This window comes from Scyliorhinus canicula, chromosome 13 (genome assembly GCF_902713615.1).
Source record: "Scyliorhinus canicula chromosome 13, sScyCan1.1, whole genome shotgun sequence".
Classification (NCBI taxonomy): Eukaryota; Metazoa; Chordata; class Chondrichthyes; order Carcharhiniformes; family Scyliorhinidae; genus Scyliorhinus; species Scyliorhinus canicula.
Genome location: NC_052158.1, coordinates 59,090,314 through 59,115,221, shown reverse-complemented (window position 1 = coordinate 59,115,221; position 24,908 = coordinate 59,090,314). Strand labels below are relative to the sequence as shown.

The 24,908-nt window shown below is 50.7% G+C and overlaps 1 protein-coding gene across 2 annotated transcripts in view; it reads left to right on the top strand.

The window, feature by feature from the left end:
* Positions 1–24,908, top strand: part of LOC119975512 (lactosylceramide 4-alpha-galactosyltransferase-like) — an 87,727-nt gene that overhangs the window by 39,783 nt on the left and 23,036 nt on the right. The window contains exon 1 of one of the 2 annotated variants that reach the window (XM_038815287.1): positions 5,726–5,865. The exons of the other annotated variant lie outside the window; for it this stretch is intronic. The gene's annotated coding sequence lies outside the window, so the exon portion shown is untranslated. Of the gene's footprint in view, positions 1–5,725; positions 5,866–24,908 lie in introns of those variants that run through there. 2 annotated transcript variants of the gene reach the window in all.

Below are 24,908 nucleotides of genomic sequence, written 5' to 3'. Positions count from 1 at the left end.
CTGGATATGTGGAGCTTGTTCAAGGAACAGCTATTGCATGTTCTTGATAAGTACGTACCAGTCAGGCAGGGAGGAAGGGGTAGAGCGAGGGAACCGTGGTTTACCAAAGAAGTGGAATCTCTTGTTAAGAGGAAGAAGGAGGCCTATGTGAAGATGAGGCATGAAGTTTCAGTTGGGGCGTCTGATAGTTACAAGGAAGCGAGGAAGGATCTAAAGAGAGAGCTGAGACGAGCAAGGAGGGGACATGAGAAGTCTTTGGCAGGTAGGATCAAGGAAAACCCAAAAGCTTTCTATAGGTATGTCAGGAATAAAAGAATGACTAGGGTAAGAGTAGGGCCAGTCAAGGACAGTGGTGGGAAGTTGTGTGTGGAGGCTGAGGAGATAAGCGAGATACTAAATGAATACTTTTCGTCAGTATTCACTCAAGAAAAAGATAATATTGTGGAGGAGAATGCTGAGACCCAGGCTATTAGAATAGATGGCATTGAGGTGCGTAGGGAAGAAGTGTTGGCAATTCTGGACAAGGTGAAAATAGATAGGTCCCCGGGGCCGGATGGGATTTATCCTAGGATTCTCTGGGAAGCCAGGGAAGAGATTGCTGAGCCTTTGGCTTTGATTTTTAGGTCATCATTGGCTACAGGAATAGTGCCAGAGGACTGGAGGATAGCAAATGTGGTCCCTTTGTTCAAGAAGGGGAGTAGAGATAACCCCGGTAACTATAGGCCGGTGAGCCTAACGTCTGTGGTGGGTAAGGTCTTGGAGAGGATTATAAAAGATACGATTTATAATCATCTAGATAGGAATAACATGATTAGGGATAGTCAGCATGGTTTTGTGAAGGGTAGGTCATGCCTCACAAACCTTATCGAGCTCTTTGAGAAGGTGACTGAACAGGTGGACGAGGGTAGAGCAGTTGATGTGGTGTATATGGATTTCAGTAAAGCGTTTGATAAGGTTCCCCACGGTCGGCTATTGCAGAAAATACGGAGGCTGGGGATTGAGGGTGATTTAGAGATGTGGATCAGAAATTGGCTAGTTGAAAGAAGACAGAGAGTGGTAGTTGATGGGAAATGTTCAGAATGGAGTTCAGTTACGAGTGGCGTACCACAAGGATCTGTTCTGGGGCCGTTGCTGTTTGTCATTTTTATAAATGACCTAGAGGAGGGCGCAGAAGGATGGGTGAGTAAATTTGCAGACGACACTAAAGTCGGTGGAGTTGTAGACAGTGCGGAAGGATGTTGCAGGTTACAGAGGGACATAGATAAGCTGCAGAGCTGGGCTGAGAGGTGGCAAATGGAGTTTAATGTGGAGAAGTGTGAGGTGATTCACTTTGGAAAGAATAACAGGAATGCGGAATATTTGGCTAATGGTAAAATTCTTGGTAGTGTGGATGAGCAGAGGGATCTCGGTGTCCATGTACATAGATCCCTGAAAGTTGCCACCCAGGTTGATAGGGTTGTGAAGAAGGCCTATGGTGTGTTGGCCTTTATTGGTAGAGGGATTGAGTTCCGGAGCCATGAGGTCATGTTGCAGTTGTACAAAACTCTAGTACGGCCGCATTTGGAGTATTGCGTACAGTTCTGGTCGCCTCATTATAGGAAGGACGTGGAAGCCTTGGAACGGGTGCAGAGGAGATTTACCAGGATGTTGCCTGGTATGGAGGGAAAATCTTATGAGGAAAGGCTGATGGACTTGAGGTTGTTTTCGTTAGAGAGAAGAAGGTTAAGAGGCAACTTAATAGAGGCATACAAAATGATCAGAGGGTTAGATAGGGTGGACAGCGAGAGCCTTCTCCCGCGGATGGAGGTGGCTAGCACGAGGGGACATAGCCTTAAATTGAGGGGTAATAGATATAGGACAGAGGTCAGAGGTGGGTTTTTTACGCAGAGTGGTGAGGCCGTGGAATGCCCTACCTGCAACAGTAGTGAACTCGCCAACATTGAGGGCATTTAAAAGTTTATTGGATAAGCATATGGATGATAAGGGCATAGTGTAGGTTAGGTGGCCTTTAGTTTTTTTCCATGTCGGTGCAACATCGAGGGCCGAAGGGCCTGTACTGCGCTGTATCGTTCTAAGCTCTAAGCTCTAAGATATGTGGCGTTGGTCTGATGACCCTCAATTCATACATTGAGAGTCTACCTGACTCAGCACCACTCTGGATTTTCAGCAAAACCAGTGAAATGCTATGGTGGGGGGGGGGGGGGGGGGGCATGCGGGTTGGGTCGCTCCCCTCACTGGCTTCCTCTGCTGTTCAGGAGGGTGTTCTCTGGTGTCTCAGGTAGGGTAGCAATCCACACAGAGACTAGCATTCCAACCATGGTGGACTTGGAGAGGGGGAGGGGGGGAGGGGTAATCGGAAGGAGACAAGGGAGACAATGGGCAAAGGCGAGGATCCAGGAGGGGACAATTGATGACAGACATAGGGAGACTGAGGGTGGGGATGCTGGAGCTGAATATCAAAGACAGGAATGCAGACATAGCAGAGGGTGGGATAGGAACAGACTTACATGTGGAATTCAAGGGAAAACAGACGCAGGACTCTGAGTGGGGCAGTAAGTGGTACTAGTTTGGTACACGAGTGGAAGGTTTGCATAGGGAAGTGAGGGGAGGCGACACACTGTACTGTCAGCACTCAGGAAAGAATGGATGGCAAATAGAAAGACAGTCATAGTCCTTGTTCTGGGGCTACTGATAAAGCCCACCAATGCCTATAGCCAGGGAATGCTGGTCCCGGTGCAAATCTGGAAAAACCTGTTTGACCAAGGCGGTCACCACCCCTCCCATAGTGACCTTGAGACGCTGTCATATCAGAGCCACGACATCTAATGGAACCTGTATGGACTTCAGCATCCTTTGCTGTAGTCTATTGAGAGACTCTCATGTTGTCATGTTCTGTAGGCTGGCTGAAGCGAACGATTAACTGCTTAAAATGTAGCTTAAAATAATTTATTATAGAACAAGCTGCTTGGTAAGATAACTCGGATAAATTAACTTACAAACAGGCGCTCCGGTGAGTATCGGGTGCTGGGTGAATCATAGAATCCTTATAGTGCAGAAGGAGATCATTCGGTCCATTGAGTCTGCACTGACACTCTGAAAGAGCACCCCACCTTGGCCTACTCCCCCAATCTATCCCCATAGCCCAGAAACACCATTCAGCCTTTTGCATGCAATTTAACATGAACAATCCACCTAACATGTACATCTTTGGACTGTAGAAGGAAACCGGAGCACCCGGAGAAACTCACGCAGACCCAGGGAGAATGTGCAAACTCCACACAGACAGTGAGCCAAGACCGGAATTAAATCGGGTTCCTGGCACCGTGAGGCAGCAGTGCTAACCACTGCCATTAGGCTCATTTAAATATTCAGGTCTGGACTCGCCCATTGCCGAGATCCAGGTCATGACTCAAATTCCCATGGTAAAATTGCCAAAACCACATGCCGACTTGGGTACTCCCATCAATTACATAATCTGTAGCCTGCTAAGATGTCCCATGAACTGCTTAGCTAGGTCAAAACACGGTCCCTCGAATCATCTACACCCGAGGGAACTGTCTAAATATTAACAATATTCCATTATCCATCTATAAGTAAAAAAAGTAAATGGTCAGAATCAATAATGACCTCACTTTTATGACACTTTCATTGCAGCTTTAGTATGTACACTGCCTGCATGTATTTTAATTCAGGACTTTTAATAACATTGCAACAAAAATATCGAATATAATATATAACAATTTCCTACATTCATCTCAGAGGTATGAGCTAGTCAGGTCACTGTGTCTGGCAACCGCCCCTGCAAAGCAATACAGGGCAGGAACAGGAAAAATTACATTATCTGCTCTGCCAGGGTAAGTTAACCATCAGTCACTCCAATCTCACACTCATGTCATGGCATTATTCACTCAAAGAGTTATAATGTTCAGGGATAGCACACATTACCGGGCACACATATTGATGTGTTGGGCAGGCAGGGTCGATGTGGACTGCACTTGATGCAGTGTAGCAAGAGACAGACTTCCAACACTTGATAAGATGCAACATGATTTTATTTAACATCTAAACTATTATACATGTTCAACTGTGGGTTGACACTATGCTGACTTGAATGGAGACCTGATGCTAGCCTGACCAGACTGACTAGCTACCACATGGTGTTTGCACTGGCTAGCTCACGAACTCTGACTGTCTCAGAGGCTGGGTCCCGAGAGAGCGGGAAAACAGGTGCCCTCTGGCTTTATTTAAGGAAAGATGTGAATGTGTGAGAGGCAGTTCAGAGAAGGTTTACTAGACTGATACCTGGATCAGGTGGGTTGTCTTATGACAAATGTTTGGACTGGCTCGGTTTGTATCCACTGCTGTTTAGAAGACTGAGAGGTTGAAACATATAGGCCGGGATTCGGTGACCCCACGCCGGGTCGGAGAATCCCCGGGGAGGATGTGCCGTCCCGATGCCAGTTTACCTATTCGTCGGTGCCGATTCTCAGGCGCCCGCGGGATCGCTGCCGTGTCGGTTGGGGGCCGTTGAAAGTGGCAAGTGCCCCCCCCCCCGGTGATTCTCCGGGCCTCGATGTGCCGAGTGGCCGCCAAGTCCCGCCGACGTGCGTTAGTCAGGTCCCACCAGCGTGGGTTACTCGGGACCTGGAAGGTGTGTCTGCGGGGACCATCCTGGAGGGCGGGTGGGGGTATCCGATCCCGGAGGGGGGCCCATGGTGACCTGGCCCGCAAACGGGGCCTACCAATCGGCGGGCAGGCTGGTTCCGTGGGGGCCTATGTTCCTCCGTGCCGGGCCCCTGTAGGGCTCTGCCATATTGCTCGGGGGCGGTGCGGAGACGGGAATGCACGCGCATGCGTGGAATCACACGGCCGTTCCGCGCATGCGCGAACTCGCGCTGTCCATTCTGCACCGGCTGGAGCTGCGGGGACCACTCCGGCACTAACCTAGCCCCCTAGGAAGGGGAACATACCTCAATGTCGAGACCTTTGAAGCAGGAGTGGTTGGCGCCGCTTTTCACGCCGGTGTCAGAACTTGGCCGTGGGAGTGGAGAATCCCAGCCATAATATCCTGAGGGGTAGGGACAGGTGGATAAATCTTTGAGAAGGAGGGTTGAAAGGTTATCGGGGGTCGGCAGGAATGTGGGAGTTGAGGTGGCAATCAGATCAGCCATGATCTTATTGAATGGCGGAGCGGGTTCGATGGGCCGAGTGCTCCTGCTCCTAATGCGTATGTGTGCATGTAATTAGCATCAGCAAAGTAGTTGACCATTGCTGTTTGTGGGATCTTGCTCTGCCCAGATTGGCTGTTACGTTTCTTTGGTGACAAATTGGCTGTAAATAACTTTGGGATTTCTTGAGGTTGGGACAAGTGTCGTGTAAATAAAAGGGCTCAAAAATGATTGGCGGTATCTTGCTCCACTCCATCTCTCCCGCACAGTTCCACCTTGGCCTTAACCCCGAACATTTGCTTGCCCATGGCGATGAACCAGGCAGTTTATTCTGCCCGCTTCTTTCAAAGCGGCTGCTTCTCTTCTCCCGTCTCTCCGGAGTTTTGTGCATCGTAAACAGCCTCAGGACATGGTGCCAGATGGGTGTTGCCGCTGTATTAATTTACAGAAGCAAGAAGCTGTCTGATTCACTGCTAGGAAACCAGCTGGTGCGCAGCCAATCACTTGCTTCTCTTGCAGCCTGGCTCCACCCTCCCAACCCAGATACTGATGTTCAGTAGTCAGCTCAACTTATTTCTCTCCGCTGGCGCAAAGGTCGGAGAATCAATTGCTGTGCCTGAGCTGCAGGCCGCTGAGGAGGGGGAGGAACTCAATACAAATGAAAGAGGACAGTTGCTCAGAGGATCTTTTTGGAGAAGTAAGATAAGTGTATATTTCTGCCTCTTTAACACGACAGCAGTGTTATGCTTAGGTTTCTGTTAGCTGTGCTCCTTCCCAATGCTGGTGAGATTCCCAGTGCTCCCCATCTTTCCCTGATTCTCAGCTCGGCTTGATATTCAAATTCGGGCTGTTCGAGGCCCAGTGGAATGTTTGGAAAACCCCAGAGGGCCTGTGCAGAACGTTTTCAAGGGACACGCCTATCTAATCTCAGCAGGCAGGTGAATTTTGTCTGCAGTGCCCAACACTGTCGATAATTTGTGAGAGCAACGTTATAAATTCTGCCCGTTCAGTGAGTTTAATGTGGGAAAATGTGAGGAAAATGTGAACTTTGGCAGGGAGATGAGAAAAGCAGAACATACAGTGCAGAAGGAGGCCATTCGGCCCATCGAGCCTGCACCGACCCACTTAAGCCCTCACTTCCACCCTATCCCCATACCCCAATAACCCCTCTGAACCTTTTTGGCCACTGAGGGCAATTTATCATGGCCAATCCACCTAACCTGCACGTCTTTGGACTGTGGGAGGAAACCGGAGCACCCGGAGGTAACCCACGCAGGCACGGGGAGAACGTGCAGACTCCGCACAGACAGTGACCCAGAGGGGAATCGAACCTGGGACCCTGGTGCTTGAAGCCACAATGCTATCCACTTATGCTACCGTGCTGCCCTTCAGAATATTATTGAAATGGGGAGAGAGCTCGCTTGCAAAATGCTCCACTACAGAGATACCTGGGTGTTCCTAGACCGTAAATAACAAAAAGTTAATATGCAAGTACACTTAGTGATTTGGAAGACAAATATAATGTTGACCTTTATTGCAAAGGTGATGGAGTATAAAAACAGATCAGTCATGCCGCAGCTCGACAGGGCATTTGATACGATCCCACGTGGAATATTCCATCCCTCCCCCGGCGGGTTTGGTGGTCGGTGGGGGCAGAGGGAATCTAGGGAGTCAAAAATTCAGGAACACACCAGCATAATATTGGGTGGGATTCTCCCTTTTGGGGACTAAGACCCCACACCCGCCGGAAAACGGGCGAGAATCACTGGAATTTTTCTCTAACGTCCGGGGTGATTCTCCGTTTTCCAGGGGGCAAGCAGGGTCCCGGCGTACGTCACACAGCTCTGGCTGCCGGTGGGGCCCTGCAGTGCATTGCCATGGCGGCCCAAGCAGGTCCGCGCATGCGCGCGGCGGCCCACTTTGGAGCGGATGTCGCCAACATGGTGGACCCACACAGAGTGCCCGCGCGGAGTAATGCTCCCCCTGATCGCGAGGGCCCACTGATTGGTGGCCCCTGGCCACCCCTGAGGCCCCCCCTGGACTCAGGTTCCCTCCGCCCTCCACCAGGACCGCCACCGTGGCCGCGGGTCCGAGCTCCCGTCGGGTGGTACCAGAGTCTTCGACACTCCGCGCCGGAATCGTGCCGTGGTCCTCGGCTTACAAGACAGTGCAACACACAAAGACTTTTGGCCAGAACGCTGTTCCTGATTTTTGCTGGTCATCGCTCTGCCGGGGCCGCCCAGTTCCTGCCGCCTCCATGCTGATCTTGTCTCCATGGACAGCACCGTGCTGCTGGAAGCATGGACCCTCCTGTGCCACCAACTCAGATAATACTGTGCCTGGGGTTGGGGAGTACATAGGTCTCCTCTTCTCTCTCCCCCCCCCCCCCCCCCCCCCCCCCCCCAAACCTCCGGTGCTTCACACTAGTGTCTATCTGGACAGCACTGTGCTGCGGGAAGCGTGCAGCCACCACAACAAAGGCCCGAAGTTGGATGGGGTTGGAGTGCAAGGTGAGGCTGGTGGGGGAAGTGCGAAGGGGTTGGTTGATGAAGACAAGGGGGGCTGTGTAAGGAGGGCAGGTGGGGATGTAAATGCAAGGGGAAAATATGGAAGGAGGGTGAGGGCTCATGATAGGAGGCAGAGGGGAAAGGAGGTGGATGAAGAAGATGAACAATGGAAGGCAGAAGGAAGACCGAGGGGAGGGAAGCTGCACCCACACAAGGCTTCATGAACAGACAAAGTACAGGGCCTAAGGTATTACTGGAAGAGGATGGACACAGACTGCAGATTATGGGGTGGGTGTGTGTTAGTGTGGCACATTAGGGATGGTTCATACGAATGCTAAACAGGTTGGAGCTGCACTGCTTTGTGAAGGTCACAGTTTCATAGTCCTCTTTGGAAATAAGAACTATGTTTATGTTCAGGAGTCAGAGAGTGCAGGCATTCCTGCTGTGAAATGGAAAGGAGTCACAGATAGTGGGTAGCCCAGAGGCTATGTTGGCCTCACAAACTGAAGTCAGAGATGGAGACTGCACGGAAGCACAGTGGGCATACAGCAGAAAAAAATAATTGGGAGCAATGGTGTACCTCAACTGGAGAGAAGGGCAAGTGCTGTGTGCTCCAGAGCAGGAATGCACAGCTGGGCCTATAGTCAATGTCCCTGGACATGGCGGGCTCTATACTGAGCTACAGGGGGTATGATGATGGTCACAGGGAGCATCTGCAACCTGTAAATAGGGAGGATGTGAACCTGCCCTTGGAGGGAGGGGGGGGCGGGGGCTGGTGGAGGAGAAACCCCTGTAAGCACATGGTCCTCAGATGTGGTGGATTCAGGTGCATGTGGCATGGGTTCGGGGGGGGGGAGGGGGTTGCAAGGAATGTGGGACCATCACCACCATAACGATGGTTTCCAAGTCATTTACAGAGGGCAGTGGCCCCATTGTCGAAGTAACGAGAGAAGGCTGGATTTCTTCTAATCTTGTGCTTTTAAAGAGATTGGCACAACTCAATAGACTTGTGTCAAGGTTTCCAGAGCTACATAGTGGAAGGCAGGAATGCAGTCTTGGAGAGCAAAGGGGGCACAGCTGCATCAATTCTGCCATCCCATCAATAAAGGGAAGTCCCAGGTTAACAATTAATGCCATTCATCAGTAGCCAAATGGCTTCCATTCATTCATCATGAGCAAGTGAATGCTCTCGGTTCTGCCAAATCAATGGAGTTCAGAGCCACTTTCATTCAATGATATGATTCACAAGTTATCATCCCCCACATGGCTCCAGATGTCATAGATGTGGAATGGAATGCTGCTAACCTCTGTGTTTGCGAGAGTCCCAGGGGTATGCGAGTTTGTGGAACAATGCCAAAGCTTCACTTCCCAACCTTTCCCTTGGCTCTCTCATTCATACATTTTTCTGCACCCTTTTACTGTTCTGGTCTTCAATATATCTTTACAGAAAAGAGGCAAAAGTGATAATGGATCCAGTAGCGCAGCTAGCTTTTTGAAGAATCCTGATTCGATGCAGGAGGCGAAGGAGGAAAACTCCATACTCCAGCAGGAGGCATTGCCTGGGGAACATGGTTAAGGGTGGGAGAGGGGGCGCCTGAGCATCAACAAGAAGTTGAGGAGCAGAGACCCAGAAAGTGGAGACGACTCGCCACCTCTTGGGTCTACTGTTGCTGAGTTTCCTACCTGCACATGAGTGAGTGGCAGTCCAAGGCAAGGTTGCCGTTGTCCAGAGCTCTCGTCCGTCACATGTACTACATGCTACAAGGTGACCTGACGCCACGTGGGTTTGGAGGAGTCCCCCACTCGGCGGCCCTGAAGGTGACAAAAGCACTCAATTTAATTGCCTCTGGATCTTTCCAGGAGTCAACTGGAGACCTGTGTGGCAGGTGACTAATGTCCTTCAGAGGAGGCCCATCATCATTATGTAAACTTTCCTCTGGACAAGGAAAGCCAGACTCCGAGATTCACCAGCTTTGCAGCTATCTCTGGGTTCCCTAGTGTGTAAGCTGCAATTGACTGCACACGTGTGACAATAAGGGCTCCCCAGCAGCTGTCCTTGATGTTCATCAACCGTAAGGGTTCCATTCTATCAAATTGCCGTAGTTGTGTAACTATCGCAAGCAAATCCTGCACATATGTGCATGGTACCCTGGGAGCTGCCATGACTCCTGCAGCCTCAGTTACTTCCAGGTGCCTGGGATCTTCAAGGGACCAGGCCGTCTACAGGGATGGTTACTGGAGGATAAGGGTTGCACTGGCTAATGCCTCTGGTGCACCGCCCTCAAACTCCAGTCGAGGAAAGGTGCAACAATGCTCATGCCGCCACACGCTCCCTCAAAGAGCAGACCGTAGGACTATTGAATACATAATTCAGATGCCTGGACTGTTAAGGTGGCTCTCAGCATTGCGCACTGGAGAGGGTTTGCCGCAGGATCACAGTTTGCTTCATAATCTGACCATGCAGAGAGGTGAGGCCCTATCAGAGGGTGAACTGGAGGAGGTGCCCCCCTCGGAAGATGAAGATAAGGAGGCGCAGGGTGCCCAGGGGGATGCTGAGGGACAACCTGAATGTGCTAATGTCATGGAGGAGGTGGGAGGTGTGCCCGTGATACCCTAATAGCTAACCAGTTCCAAGAGAAGTAAACTGAAGTCAAATCATCAGGAAACATCTCCTCAGCCCCTCCAAGCCATTCTGAGGGATTTACCGAATCATCTCTGAGAGGATTTGGGCCTCAGGAACTCACGACTCATTCGAGACAGATCCTAGCTGCGATCATTGGAGTCTTGCTAATGCACTCACTATCTCAACATAAAATCCAGCGATGAAGAAGAGCGATGCCAGTCGAGGTTAGACGCTTCCTCCGCCCTGTAAACAGTGCTGTGAATGAAATGCAGACCAGCATCGGGCTACCAACATCAAGTGCAGGTCTTCATTTGGGACGCTCTCGGTTAGGAAACGCAGACGTGCACAGTCACATTGGTGAGGGAGCCATCCTCAGCCATTGCTATCCCTTGAGGACTAAGGACTGAGAACTCTCCATCATACACTCTGAATAAAGAATTACACATCTCCTTGACAACACACAAGGGCCAGGTGTGCAGGCGATGAAGTGCAGAGGCGAGTGCAAATGCAGATGTCCAGCAGGACATCTTGGACCAAGCTCTCCATGGTGGTTGTCAACTGTTATAACCCCCATGAGATCCATGGGGCGACCAGATTGATATCCCCATGGGGCCCATGGAATACCAGCTCCCCCACTGAAGGGTGGAGGTTGAACAGCGGGCTTATTAATTCCCTGAGATAAAAGCTGGCCCAGGAAGGTGCCGGCATCTCGGGAGGGACCTGGCTGCCACTTGGATGTTGCTTAGTTGCTGTATTTCCCAGCTGTGAGTGGGGAAAAAAACTACTTTTGACTCACCTTTTTGGAGCTCCTCTTTAACTGCAATACCAACCTTCCCATGGTGACCGTGCGGCGCTTGCATGTCAGAACCATGAGATCAAACAGAGCACGGACGGATTCTTCCGTAATTCGCTCTGGTCTGCTGAGAGACACTCAAATCTCTGCCCGATATTCCGTTGCCTCCCTTTACGTCTCCACCGTGAGCTGCTTCCAGAGGCTCATCACCTGACTGGGATTGAGCGGGTGGCTGCTTTCCAGCAGCCCTCCGAGTGCCGGAGAACTGGGCTGTCCCTGCCTCCGACTGCTGTGGGGACGGTCAGTGAGGTATTCTCAGAGGGTGACCCTGAGTCTGACCTCGAGCTATGTCTCATCGAGGTGTGTGACTCTGCACTGGTGGGGAGGTGGGAGTGATTTTTCTCCCGGAGCCCCCTCATCCTTTGACAGGCTCCACGGGCTCAGAGAGTTGCTCAGCTGGACAGCTGGCTGCTGTCTGTTGATAAGATACAAAAGAGCAGTTTTTGTGGATGAGCTGAAGCTGATTCTGAGTACACGGCACAGTGTGAATTGCAGGATTGGGTGAAGTGATGGAGCTGGGATCTGTTGCTGGGAGAGGACAAGCTCTGCATCACCACAGGAGTGATCCTAGTCCTCCCCGTCGAGCTCTGTAGCAGCCTCCTCGAACTTGCTGAGGGTGATGATCTCTCCCTGTTCTGGGCTCACTCCAGCTTGTGTGTGAGTTTGGCCTGAATAGTGACCAACCAAAAAGATGTGATCAGAGGGGATGGAGCAGAGTTGATGTGAAATGCATGTCTCCTGTGTGTGGTGTGCCCTACCCAGAAGGGACAGAGACAGGAGTGTGAGCAACAAGACAGGTGGGCTGGTCATGTTGTCAAATCTTGTCGAGAGAGTAAGTGTTGACATGTGTCTGTCGGAAATGTGTGAGATCCGTGAAGAGAGTAACCGTTTGAGTACATGATGTCTTGCTGAGAGTTTGACGGTAGAGGGAGCTGAGGGAGAACTTACCCTGGCGGAGTGGATGAGACCAGTCATCTGTTTCCTGCACTGTGCGGCACTTCATGGGAGGCCAACCATGCTGACTTCCAGGGCAATGACCTCCCAGGCCCAAGAAGTATCCTTCTTTGAGCCATTCCTGGGGTCAAGCACATGCCAGTGGGCCCGGACTCCCCTGGTGGCACGGTAGCACAGTGGTTATCACTGTTGTTTCACAGCACCAGGGAGCCAGGTTCGATGTGAATGTGGTGATGAATCCGTCAGGGGCTCCGGTACTGGAGGTGGTGGTGTCCATGGACCCGGAGAAGGCATTTGATCGGGTGGAGTGGCGGTACTTGTTCAAGGTTTGGGATGAAATTTGTCACATGAGTGTGGTTGCTGTATGTGGCACCAAGGGCGAGGGTGAGGACGAATGATATGAGCTCACGAAGCTTTGACTTACACAGGGGTATGAGGTAGGGGTGCCCACTGTCAGTGCTCCTGTTTGTGCTGGCCATAGAGCCATTGGCAATGGCTCTCAGGGGGTCGGCAGAGTGGCGGGGATTATGAGGGGACAGAGGGAGCATCGGGTGTTGCTCTATGCCGATGACCTCTTGCTGTATGTTTCGGATCTGCTGGAGGGTATGGGAAGGATTATGGGCCTGTTGGGGAGGTTTGGAGGGTTCTCAGGGTTCAAGCTGAATGTAGGAAAAAGCGAGGTATTCCCGGTGAATGAGCTGGCACAGCGGGCTAATTTAGGGGGGGATGCCATTTACGGTAGCGAGGGATAGGTTTAGGTATTTGGGGACAGAGGTCGCGAGGGAATGGACGGGGCTCCATAAGTGGAATGTAACAAAGCTGGTGGAGGAGACTAGGGAGGATCTTAAGAGGTGGGATACACTGCACCTAACGCTGGCAGGGAGGGTCCCAAGTGGTGAAAATGAATATTCTGCCGAAATTCTTGTTTATCTTTCAGGTTCTCCCAATCTTTATACCAAAGGTTTTTTTTTCAGAAAGTGGACACTATCGTTTCTGAATTTGTATGGGCGGGGAAGGTGCCGAGGGTGGGGAGGGCCCTGCTACCGAGGCAGAGACAGCAGGGGTGGGTTGGCATTGCCGAACTTGCTTCATTATTATTGGGCGGCGAATGTGGGCAAGGTGCGGCGGTGGTGGGAAGGAGAAGGGGTAGAGTGGGTTAGGATGGAGGAGGAATCTTGTAAGGAGTCTAGTTTGAGGGCTACGCTGACGGCAGCGTTGCCAATTGCTCTGAGTAGGTACTCAATGAGCCCGGTGGTACAGTCCACAGTGAAGATATGGAATCAGTTGAGGAGGCATTTTGGGGTGGAAGGGATGTCGGTGCTAACGCCGCTGTGCGAGTGTCATGGGTTTGAGTGGGGGGGGGGAGGGATAGTGTATACTGGAGGTGGAGGGAAGTAGGGCTGGTCAAGGGGTGGGATTTATATTTGGAGGAAGGGTTCGCCAGTCTGGAGGAGCTAAGGGAGACGGTAGAGCTGCTGAGGGGTAGTGAGTTCAGGTATCTGCAAATTAGGGACTTTGCGCAAAAGGTCTGGAGGGGGTTCCCTAGGTTGCCGGGATACACCCTGCTGGAGCGACTGCTGCTTCCGGATGTGGAAGGGGAGGACAGAATTGGGGATATATACAATTGGCTGGGGGAGCAGGGAGGCGAGCGGGTGGTGAAGATCAAGGAGAAATGGAAAGCGGAGTTGGGAATGGAGATCAATTGGGGAGTATGGAGTGAGGCACTGCGAAGGGTAAAGGGGACCTCCTCTTGTGCAAGGTTGAGCCTAATACAATATAAGGTGATGCACAGGGTGCATATGACTCGGGCGAGAATGGGTGTGGGAGGTGTGGGCAGGGCCAGTGACTCATGCGCACATGTTTTGGGGTTGTGAAGAATTGGGAAGATTCTGGACGGGAGTGTTTGCGGTCTTAGCCAGGATAGTGGAGGAGGAGTTGGACCCGGACTATTTGGTGGCAATATTTGGGGTTTCAGACCAGCCGGAGCTCATGGAGAGGAAGAAGGCTGATGTCTTGGCCTCTCTGATTGCGTGGAGGCGAATTTTGCTGGAGTGGCAGTCAGCATCGCCCCCGGGGGTACAGCTTGGTTGGGTGATCTGTTCTCTGACCTACTCTTGTAGCCACAGTATAGGGCTAGTCTAGGTCAGTTTCTGGTCAATGATAATCCCCAGGATGTTGTTAGTGTGGGATTTAGCGATGGTAAAGCCATTAAATAGTCTTTATTAGTGTCACACGTTGTCTTACATTAACACTGCAATGAAGTTACTGTGAAAATCCCCTCGTCGCCACACTACGGCGCCTGTTCGGGTACACAGAGGGAGAAATCAGAATGTCCAATTCACCTAACAAGCACGTCTTTCGGGACATATGAGAGGAAACTGGAGCACCTGGAGGAAACCCATGCAGACACAGGGAGAACTCCGCACAGGCAGTGACCTAAGCTGGGAATCGAGCCCGGATCCACTCAGCTACCATGCGGCCTATTGTCAAGGACATGTAATTAGATTCTTACTTGTTGGACATGGTCATTGCCTGGCACTTGTGTGGCACGAATGTTATTTGCTGCTAAAGAACACGGGCCGGAAGGTTGTCTAGGTCTTTCTGCATGCAGGAATGGAGTGCTTCTGTATCTGAAGAATCATGAATGCTGCAATGCTTTTCTTGGCTAGTTTTCCACCTGTATAATTCCCGTACGCTGCTGGATAGAGCTGATTTCACACCAGTTCACCCATCACCCCTGTGTTCACTGAACTACACTGTTGAGTTTCCTGCTTATCCTTCAAATATAAACTCATCAATCACTCAATAGGATTGGTAAACTATATTGTGAGTTTTTTAGTCGAAGATTACGGTGGCACTTACACATAACCAGCGAGCTATTACTACTTACTTTGTCTCCCAGTCCGCTTGCTGTACCTCAGTTTAAAATTTTTCATTCTCATATTCAAGCCTTTCCACGATTTCACCTCTAACTATTTCTTTAAGCTGACAACGCTTCAAGATTACTGTCTTCCTCCAATCCCCCCACTTCCTTTCCTCTGCCATTAACAGCCGTGGCTTCAGGAATCCAGCCACACTTCCGAGCCTGTGTACAGTTCCGAACTTCATAAGCAGGATGTGGAGGTGGTGGAAATAAAATTACTTGGATGAGAACAGAACTGAGAGCTCATAACCATCAGGAAAGTTTGAACAGGCTGTTCCTCTAGGGTAGAGCAGCATTTAGAGGTCAGTGACAATTGTATCAGAAGGTTTAGGCTGGCCATGGAAAAGGACAAGGAACATTCCAGAGCCGGGATAATTTCTTTGGAAATTTTTTTGATTGGCTTTTCTCTTATTTATAAACAGTCGTTATGTGTATACATTACATTTTTCTTGCCCGTGCTAATTTACTTTATTGTACAGAGAGCTTTATTTTGTCCTTCATTTAATTAACTCTGTACATTTCGCTGCCCTCTGGGTCGGTCTATAATCCCACCCCCCTTCCCCGTTGTCCTTCCCCCCCCCCCACCCCTCTCTTCTTTCCCCCCCCCCCCTCTTTGGCTTCAGCACCCTTCCTCTTCTCTTGTGGTTTCCCCACCTTCCTTCTGCACCCCCCCTCCCCGGGTTGCGCAGTCCTTTGGATTCTCATGTATCTTGTTTTTTTTTTCGTTCTTAGCTTATTCCAAGTTGCTGGCCTCGAACAGGTTTTGGATCAAGCCGACAAACTGCCCCCAAGTATCTAGGAAGCCTTCCTCTGACCCTCGATGGTGTACTTAATCTTCTCCAGGTGGAGAGATTTCGAGAGGTCAGCGAGCCAGTCTACAGCTTTGGGTGGTGCTCCCGATCGCCAGCTGAGCAGGATTCTCCGGCGTGCAATTAGGGAAGCGAAAGCAAGGGCGTCGACCCTCTTCCCCGTGTGTATCTCTGGCTGCTCCGATACCCCGAAAATTGCCCCTATTGGGCATGGCTTCACCCTCACCCCCACAACCTTGGACATTGCCTTGGAGAAGGCTGCCCAGAACCCAGCAGGTTTGGGGCAAACCCAAAATATGTGGATGTGGTTGGCTGGGCCCCTCTGGCACCGCTCACATTTGTCCTCCACCTCCGGGAAGAACCTGCTCATTCGGTTTCTGGTCACTTTGAGCTGCATTAGGCTTAGCCTTGCGCAGGAGGAGGTGGAGTTCACCCTGCTCAGTGCTTCGCTCCAGAGTCCCCAGCCTACCTCTGTCCCCAGTTCATCCTCCCATTTTTGTCTGGTCTCGTCCAGTGGTGTTTGAGCTCTGTTCAGTAGCTGTCCGTTTTTTTCTCACATAGCCCCCTTTCTCACTGCTTGTGCCGATCAGGTCCTTTAGTAGTGTGTTTTCTGGGGCCCCGGGATACCCTGCTGTCTCTTTGCGGAGGAAGCGTTTTATTTGGAGGGTCTCAATTCCTGTCCTTTTGCTAGTTCCACTTCCTCGTCAGTTCTTCCAGTGTCGCCAGTCTGTGCCCTACGTAGAAGTCCCCGACCGTCAATGTGCCCCCGTCCCGCCTCCATCTTTTGAAGGTGGTATCCAGCGTGGCTGGGGGGAATCTGTGATTCCCACATATGGGAGCCATGGGGGACATTTTGGCTGTCCCAAAGTGTTGTCTCAGCTGGGTCCACGTTCTCAGCCTGGCCGCTACCACTGGGCTCGTTGTGTATCTTGTTGAGGAGGATGGAAGTGCTGCTGTAGCCAGGGCTCAGAGGGTCGTTCTTTTACAGGATGTCTCCTCCATTTGTACCCAATCTGTGTCGGGTTCTTGTATCCATCCCCTCACCCATTCTGCCATTGCTGCCCAGTGGTAGTATTGTCGGTTTGGTAAGGCCAAGCCCCCTTTGATTTTTCTTCTTTGCAGGGTCGGTTTGGGAATTCTCGGGTTCTTACCCCAATCCCCCGCACAAACGCCATGATTAGACTGTCTACGTTTTGGAAAAAAGGCCTTGGGGATGAAGATCAGAATGGATCTAAATAGTAAGAGGAACCTTGGCAGTACGTTCATCTTGATCGCCTGCACTCTCCCTGCCAGGGAGAGTGGGTGTGGGCCCCATCATTGAAGGTCTTTTCTTACTTCCTTCACCAGGCTGGTCAGTTTCCACTTGTGGATCTTTGTCCAGTTTCTGTCTATCTGGATCCCCAGGTAACGGAATCTTTTCTAGGCCGTTTTGAACAGAAGCCCCTCCAGCTCTGTCCCTCGCCCTTTTGGATTCACTGGAAATGCCTCACTTTTGCCCAGGTTACGTCTGTAGCCCGAGGGGGCAGCATGGTGCCGCAGTGGTTAACATTGCTGCTACAGCGCTCAGGTCCCAGGTTCGATCCGGCTCTGGATCACTGTCTATCTGGAGTTTGTACATTCTCCTCGAGTTTGTGTGGATTTCGCCCCCACAAACTAAAGATGTGCAGGGTAGGTGGATTGGCCACGCTAAATTGCGCCTTAATTGGAAAAAATTAATTGGGTAATGTAAATTTTTTTTAAACGTTGTAGCCCGAGAAGGTTCCAAACCCTTTCAGTATTTGCAGTGTTGCCTTCAGTCCCTCCTGTGGCTTTGAGACATAGAGGAGCAGGTCATGTGCATGGAGTGAGACTCTGTACTCTCTGTCTCCTCTCTGGATTCCCTTCCAGCTTTTCGCGTCCCGCAGGGCTATCGCTAGGGGATCGATCGCTAGCGCGAACAAGAGTGGGGACAGGGGCAGCCCTGTCTTGTTCCTCTCTGTAGATGGAGGTATTCAGAGCTGGTGGTGTTAGTTCAGACACTCGCTTTGGGAGTGTTGTACAGGAGCCTCACCCAGGCGGTGAACCCTGCTCCTAGCCTAAACCGTTCCAGTATCTTGAAGAGGATGTTCCATTTGACTCTGTCAAAGGCCTTTTCTGCGTCCAGGGAGACAATCACCTCTGGTGTTCTGTCCCCCAGACGGGTGGGTGGGGTGGGGGGGCGGTCATTGTTACATTCAGCAACCGCCTGATGTTCGTTGTGAGCTGCCTCCCCTTGACAAAGCCCGTTTGGTCCTCTGCGACCACCTCTGGTACGCAGCCCTCCAGACTTTTGGCCAGGACCTTTGCGAGTATTTTCGCATCCACGTTCAGCAGTGAAATGGGTCTATATGATTCACATTCCAAAATCTTTTTTGGGTTATCTGTGAGATTGAGGCCTGTGCTACCATGGAGGCCAGGATGCCCCTTGCTGGTGAGCCAATAGGCGGCCAGCCTTGTCTCCGTGTTTGTGCAAGGTCCCCCATGTCTGGTAGAGTTGGTACACTGCTTTCCTAGTGGACAGCAGGTTAAAGTCCATTTGCAGCCTCCCGCCTAGGCCCTACAGTTCAGTTAGGGCGCTTGAGAGTTACAAGTTAGCTAGGCAGGCTCTAAAGAGAGAGCTAAGAAGAGCCAGGAGAGGACATGAGAAGTCTTTGGCAGGTAGGCTCAAGGATAACCCTAAAGCTTTCTATAGATATGTCAGGAATAAAAGAATGACTAGTGTAAGAGTAGGGCCAGTCAAGGACAGTAATGGGAAGTTGTGCTTGGAGTCCGAGGAGTTTAGGAGAGGTGTTAAATTAGTATTTTTCGTCCGTATTCACACAGGAAAAAGACAATCTTGTCGAGGAGAATACTGAGATACAGGCTACTAGACTAGAAGGGCTTGAGGTTCATAAGGAGGAGGTGTTAGCGATTCTGGAAAGTGTGAAAATAGATATGTCCCCTTGGCCGGATGGGATTTATCCTAGGAATCTCTGGGAAGCTAGGGAGGAGATTGCTGAGCCTTTGGCTTTGATCTTTAAGTCATCTTTGTCTACAGGAATAGTGCCAGAAGACTGGAGGAAAGCAAATGTTGTCCCCTTGTTCAAGAAGGGGAGTAGAGATAACCCTGGTAACTATAGACCAGTGAGCCTTCTGTTGTGGGAAAAGTCTTGGAAAGGTTTATAAGAGATAGGATGTATAATCATCTGGAAAGGAATAATTTGATGAGAGATAGTCAACATGGTTTTGTGAAGGGTAGGTCGTGCCTCACAAACCTTATTGAGTTCTTCGAGAAGGTGACCAAACAGGTGGATGAGGGCAAAGCAGTTGATGTGGTGTATATGGATTTCAGTAAAGCATTTGATAAGGCTCCCCATGGTAGGCTATTGCAGAAAATACAGAGGCATGGGATTCAGGGTGATTTAGTAGTTTGGATCAGAAATTGGCTTGCTGTAATAAGACAAAGGGTGGTGGTTAATGGGAAATGTTCAGACTGGTGTCCAGTTACTAGTGGTGTACCACAAGGATCTGTTCTGGGGCCGCTGCTGTTTGTCATTTTTATAAATGACCTGGAGGAGGGCGTAGAAGGATGGGTGAGTAAATTTGCAGATGACACTAAAGTCGGTGGAGATGTGGACAGTGCAGAAGGATGTTACAAGTTACAGAAGGACATAGATAAGCTGCAGAGCTGGGCTGACAGGTGGCAAATGGAGTTTAATGCAGAAAAGTGTGAGGTGATTCATTTTGGAAGGAATAACAGGAAGACAGAGTACTGGGCTAATGGTAAGATTCTTGGTAGTGTGGACGAGCAGAAAGATCTCGGTGTCCATGTCCATAGATCCCTGAAAGTTGCCACCCAGGTTGAGAGGGTTGTTAAGAAGGCGTATGGTGTGTTAGCTTTTATTGGTAGAGGAATTGAGTTTCGGAGCCATGAGGTCATGTTGCAGTTGTACAAAACTCTGGTGCAGCCGCATTTGGAGTATTGCGTGCAGTTCTGGTCGCCGCATTATATGAAGGATGTGGAAGCATTGGAAAGGGTACAGAGGAGATTTACAAGGATGTTGCCTGGTATGGAGGGAAGATCTTGCGAGGAAAGGCTGAAGGACTTGAGGCTGTTTTCGTTAGAGAGAAGAAGGTTAAGAGGTGTCTTAATTGAGCCTTTTTCCTCGGATGGTGATATCCAGCACGAGGGGACATAGCTTTAAATTGAGGGGAGATAGATATAGGACAGATGTCAGAGGTAGATTCTTTACTCAAAGTAATAAGGGCGTGGAACGCCCTGCCTGCAACAGTAGTGGACTCGCCAACACTAAACGCATTCAAATCGTCATTGGATAGGCATACGAACGATAAGGGAATAGTGTAGATGGGCTTCAGAGGGGTTTCACAGGTCGGTGCAACATCGAGGGCCGAAGGGCCTGTACTGCGCTGTAATGTTCTATGTACGGTTGGGGCCTCGGAGCATTTTCTATCGACTTCCAGAATTGAGTCCACTAGCTGTTGTCTGGCCACCCTATCTTCCCTATCTCTGCTTGCCTTGAAGGCTATGATCTCTCCTCTAATCACGGCCTTCAATTCCTCGCAAAACGTGGAGGGTGAGACCTCCCCGTTTTGGTTGTTACTAACATAGTCGCCTGTGATGTGTGATTTTTTTTTGCAGGAGGCCTTGTTGGCCAGGAGGTCCATGTCCAGCCTCTGTTATATTTTAAAAATGACTAATCTAAAATATATATAAATGCACCAGGATGATAAAATGACCAATAGTCTTCGTGTTGAAAGATGAACTATTTAATGAGTAATAAAATAATAAACTGTGAGTCCTTTTACTCAATAATAAACTAACAATAAAGAATTAAGGTACAATACAGATAACTACATAACTACACTGTTATGGGCCAGGGTGTAGAGAACCCCAAAGTGTATCATGGAGTTCACCTGACCCACAACTTCTAATAGATTGTAGGTATGGGGAGCACACAGCCCACTCTATAGGTGTGGTGCAGCAGGCATGGAAAAGTATTTTTAAAGCAAAACTGTTTATTCTATTAACTCAAGATAACTTTTTTTAAAACAAACAGTGAACAGCTTAGCAACCATTAATTCAAATACAACCCCCAAAGAATACAATACTAAGTAATGCGTACGCTGTTGTTTTAACATCCAGAAGACTTACAAAAAACATAACCTTTAACAGAAGCACATCAGGTTAAAGTCACTACTCAGAACATTTATAATTCTGAATTTACCAAATGATCAAGATTCATGGCAGAGAGAACAGCAGTACAGCTGCTTTGTCTGGCTTCAGCTCCAACACTGAAAACAAAACCAAAAAGACACAGACCAGCTTTTCTCAAAGTGAAACTAAAAAGCAGCTCCACCCACACTCTGACATCACTGCAGTAACATGAGCAGCCAAATATTTCTTAAAGCGACATTCTCATGACACCTCCCCCCAAGAAAAAAAATAAACCCTCAACTTCAAGATGGCTTTATTTTTCACCTTCGCACTATCCTTTAAGAAATGCACACAGTAAATATACGTTTTTGTTTCAAAAAACACCACACACAAACAGGTATAATAATATAGTCCATTTTGTTCTTATTCTTCTTCCTCCAACTGAAATCCTTCTCAATTGACAGTCTCTTTGAACAAGAATGTCCTTGCATGATCCGTCCATTTCTCTACGCACCGATATTTCTCTTTAAAGTCAGATACTTTAGTACAATCTGATCGCAGAATCCCTTGTAATTCTCCAACACATGAGCTTTGGTTATCATAGCTTTGAGGCAGTCAAATGCCTGTTGAAACTCCGCTGTCCACTGGAATTTGTTACACTTCTTGAGCTAGTCCGTCAGTGGAGCAATCACGCTATGAAAAGTTTTCACCAATGTTCGAACAAATCCATTCATGCCAAGAAATCGCATTAGTCCCTTTGTGTCGAGGGTATCGGAAACTCCTCAAGGAAAGTGACTTGGGCTTTTCCAAATTCACTTTTGACTAGGTTTATCACCAAACTCGCCTCCTGAAGTTGACCGAATAACTCCATCAGATGTTTCAAATGTTCTTTCCATGTCTGGCTGAAAATTACCAGATCGTCAATGTATACCGCACAATTGGGTAATCCTGAAACAACTTTGTTAGTTAGCCGTTGAAATGTGGCTGGGGTGTTTTTCATGCCAAATGGCATAACTTTGAATTGGTATCTACCACCTGGAGTCACAAAAGCTGAAATCTCCTTCGCCCTTTCGGATAAAGGTACCTGCCAGTAACCTTTAAGTAAATCCAGTTTGGAAATAAAAGCTGACTGTTCTACTTTCTCAATGCAATCCTCCAAACGCGGGATAGGATAAGAGCCCGTTCTTGTAACTGCATTAACCTTTCTACAGTCCACACACAACTGTTACCGTCTGGTTTAGGTACCATCACTATGGGTGAGCTCCATTAGCTGCAACCCACTTCAATTCTGCCATTTTTAAGCATACTCTCAATCTCTTTGTTAACCTGTGCCAATTTTAACGGGTATGGATGTTGTTTGATAGGAACAGCATTTCCCACATCTACATCTTGTAATGCCATTTTAGTACTTCCCAATTTATCTCCACAAATATGCCCATGTGATATCAATAACTCTTTCAGGTCAGTCCGTTTTTCCTCTGGAAGGTAACTCAACAGTTTATCTCAATTTTTAAGAACATCCGCGTTTTGCAATTTAATTGAGGTATGTCAAATTCACAGTCATCTGGATTTGGTTCGTCACTTTGAGTTAGAATCATTAAAACCTCCTCCTTTTCCTCTCTTTCCCTTTCGATGTACCTTTTAAGCAGATTCACATGACACACTCGATGAGTTTTCCTTCTGTCCGGCGTTTTTACCACATAATTCACCTCACTTAATTTCCTTTCAATCTGATAAGGTCCACAAATCCTTGCTTTTAAAGGTTCACCTACCACTGGGAACAACACTAAAACTTTATCTCCACTGGCAAAACTTTGGATTTCTTGTCCGCTACCCATTTCATCACATTTTGTGCAACTTTTAAATGTTGTCTAGCCAATTCATCTGCTCTATTTAATCTGTCCTTAAAATTTGACACATAATCCAATAATGTAAGTTCTGATTTCTCACTCACCAATTTTAGCTTAATCAATTTAAGTGGTCCTCTTACCTCATGACCAAAAATTATTTCAAAAGGACTGAATTTGGTTGACTCATTTGGTGCATCCATAATTGCAAATAGTACGAATAGAATTCCTTTATCCCAATCCTCTGGATAACCTTGACAATAAGCCCTCAACATTGTCTTTAATGTCTGATGCCACCTTTCGAATGCTCTTTGTGATTCTGGATGGTATGCAGTTGATTTAAATTGTTTTATTCCTAAGATATCCATAACTTATTTGAATCCCACCCCCGCCAGCCTCCCAATTCTCAGACCCTCCCAAACGTCGCCGAGGCGTGAATAGCGCGCCCGCCCCGGAGAATGGCGGCGACCGGCACGATGCTATGGACCCCGGGGCTGCCCGAATTCTCCCGGCCGGATGGGCCGAAGTCCTGCGATGTGACCACGAGTCACGCCGTCGTAAGTTGAACCACCGTTATAACAGTGTCAACCAGTGCTGATGGCTGACGCCGGACAGCGCGGAGGTAGGTCACGGCATGGGGTGGCCGCAGGAGCAGTGACGGCGTGGCCGCAGTCGATGTGCAGGGGGGTGGAGGGAGGGTGTGTGTGTGTGTGTTGTAAGGGTTGTGTGTGGGGAGGGGGGTGAGGGGGCGAATGCTGGGGAGGGGGCGAGTGCTAGGGGGGGGGGGGAGGGCGAGTGCCGGGGGGGGGGGGGGAGAGGGCGAGTGCCGGGGAGAGGGGGAGAGGGCGAGTGCCGGGGAGGGGGGGAGAGGGCGAGTGCCGGGGAGGGGGGGAGGGGGCGGGTGCCGGGGAGGGGGCGAGTGCCGGGGAGGGGGCGAGTGCCGGGGAGGGGAGGAGAGGGCGAGTGCCATGGAGGGGGGGGGGGGGAGAGGGCGAGTGCCGGGGAGGGGGGAGAGGGCGGTTATTGTCGGGGAGGGAGGAGAGGGCGAGGGGCGAGAGGGCGAGTGCCGGGGAGGGGGGCGAGTGCTGGGGTGAGGGGGGAGAGGGCGAGTGCCGGGGAGGGGCGAGATGGCGAATGCCGGGGAGGGGGAAGAGGGCGAGTGCCGGGGAGGGGGGAGAGGGCGTTTTGCGGGGAGGGGGGAGAGGGCGAGTGCCGGGGGGGGGTCAAGTGCTGGGGAGAGGGGGCGTGCCGGGGAGAGGGCGAGTGCCGGGGAGAGGGTGAGTGTCAGGGTGGGGGGAAGAGGACAAATGCTGGGGTGAGGGGGCGAGTGCCGGGGAGGGGGCAGGAGGGTTATTGCCGGGGATGGGGGAGGAGGGTTATTGCCGGGGAGGGGGGAGAGGGCGAGTGCCGGGGAGGGGGAAGAGGGCGAATGCTGGGGAGGGTGGGTCGAGTGCTGGGGAGAGGGGGAGAGGGAGAGAGGGCGAGTGCCGGGGAGGGGGGAGCGGGCCAGTGCCGGGGAGGGGGGAGCGGGCCAGTGCCGGGGAGGGGGGGAGAGGGCGAGTGCCGGGGAGGGGGGGAAGAGGGCGAGTGCCGGGGAGGGGGGGAGAGGGCGAGTGCTGGGGAGAGGGGGAGAGGGAGAGAGGGCGAGTGCCGGGGAGGGGGGAGCGGGCCAGTGCCGGGGAGGGGGGAGCGGGCCAGTGCCGGGGAGGGGGGGAGAGGGCGAGTGCCGGGGAGGGGGGGAGAGGGCGAGTGCCGGGGAGGGGGGGAGAGGGCGAGTGCCGGGGAGGGGGGAGAGGGCGGTTTTTGTCGGGGAGGGAGGAGAGGGCGAGTGCCGGGGAGAGGCGAGAGGGCGAGTGCCGGGGAGAGGCGAGAGGGCGAGTGCCGGGAAGGGGGGAGAGGGCTGTTATTATCGGGGAGGGGGGATAGGGTAAGTGCCGGGGTGGGGGGAGGGGACGAGTGCCGGGGAGGGGGGAGAGGGCGAGTGCCGGGGAGGGGGAGGGGGGAGAGGGCGAGTGCCTGGGAGGGAGGGGGGAGACGGCGAGTGCAGATAA